The sequence below is a fragment of the Atta colombica genome, unplaced genomic scaffold, assembly GCF_001594045.1.
Source record: "Atta colombica isolate Treedump-2 unplaced genomic scaffold, Acol1.0 scaffold27, whole genome shotgun sequence".
Lineage (NCBI taxonomy): Eukaryota > Metazoa > Arthropoda > Insecta > Hymenoptera > Formicidae > Atta > Atta colombica.
In genome coordinates this window covers 2964212-2965943 of record NW_017259370.1, presented here as the reverse complement: position 1 = coordinate 2965943, position 1732 = coordinate 2964212, and the positions used below count along the sequence as shown (strand labels likewise).

General features: G+C 30.9%; 1 protein-coding gene across 1 annotated transcript in view; it reads right to left on the bottom strand.

Annotated features, from left to right (window-relative positions):
- The window catches only part of LOC108689409 (decaprenyl-diphosphate synthase subunit 1), a 48445-nt gene that overhangs the window by 9366 nt on the left and 37347 nt on the right, over nt 1-1732 (bottom strand). The gene's annotated exons all lie outside the window — the stretch shown is intronic.

Here is a 1732-nt window from a genome sequence, read left to right as displayed (position 1 = left end):
TATATATATATATATATAGGATAAAATACAAAACACGTACAAATATCACGTCTTATATAATTTGTAAAAAAAGTTTTAAAATTATTATTATCATTAAGTATAATAATTCACGAAAATATAGAAACGGTATTTTATGAAATTTATATAATTCAGGCTCTCTAAATTCTTTGGAATAGAATTTCACTCTAAGAGCTAGCCTTGAAAAAGAGTGGTTTAATTTTCAATCTTTAAAAGTGAGATTTTATTTTTTAGAGTGAGATTCACCCTAAAAGTTTTAAAGAGTAATATAATTTATTTTATAATATCTTCATATATAAACTGATAATGACATTGATTGTTATGATAATACGCCAAGTCAACTCTTTAAAATAACGTTTGCATTAATTACCTTGAAATTAAGTTTTTGCTAGTTTCTCTCTTTACAGTTTAATACTATTAAATGATAATTTAATTGTAATCGATCAAAGAAAGGAGGAGCAAGACATTCTTTACAGTGTAATCCCTCTTCTCTTTTCATCGATCGGTTACAGCTAAACAAAACCATTTAGGTGGAGTGCGTAATCAGAAGAGAAATTTGCTACTCTCGTCCTTTCGATAGTATCGGAACTTGTTTCGTGATCACGGATTAAATATTCGTCAGACAACTGTCTCCGATGCAATAACGAAAGAGGACAACGTCGAGAGAGACAGAACTGTTTTAGATTCCACTTGCGATTCCGGTTGAAAGTTCCTTCTGGAATTTGGCCAAAATTTAAAAGAATGTATGCGTCCGTTATGCCTCTCGATGAGGCTTGCAATAGAATCGTTCTTCGCGGCTCATACGACCGGAAGTCAATCGATACTGTCGAATCCTGAAGAGATTCAATATCGCTCAAATATCGTTACTGTGCTCACGATACTAAATCGCGTCGATTTCTCTAACTTTCCTCAAATCAAATGACGAACCAACGTTGAAGTTACGACAGTTCGTTGAAAACAATTTCTTTTGTTTTGCCAACATCTGCTAATGTCGACAATTTATCATATCGTTCCTTTTTGAAGTACCGACAATTTTGACAATTAAGAATTCGTTAATATTATTTTGAAACATTTTAAGATCACGAGATCCTGTAGTTATAGTGTGGTAATTGTATAACTATCTAGAATAATATCTTTTTTATAGATTGAGCAATTTCACACTGTTTTCTGTGCGCTTCTATGCGAATGTTGATCGTGAGTAAAAGTTCTTCTCTCGACCATATGCAGACCGTGAAGTCGAGCTGCTTTCGTTTACGGATCGAGGTACCTTAAGCAGAGGCGCCGCCGCGCAAAAATTGCATGGCTCTTCATCAATATTTATAAAAGCGCTTCTTGACGATTGTTCTTGTCACTAAAGCAATGAAAATGCTCGAGCTGCGTCAATTCAAGCGTCATTCACTGATTGAGATAGAAACAGCAAATGTATATACACTGTTATATACACACAAGAATTTTAAAATTTATTTAAAAAATACAATAAATTGAATTTAATAAAATTTAAAATTTAAATAAAATTTTATAACTGAATCGCAAAAAAAAATAAATATTAAAATGGCAAAAGAAAAAAAGCTCAAAATTCAAGAGTGAAATCTCACACAATATTTTTTATTCAGATTTGAAAAAATATAATATTTATTTTTAAAGGAACAATGTTACGTCTAAATATTAGTGTACGATTAGATAAATAATTGTGAGAAGCAATATTTTATATATC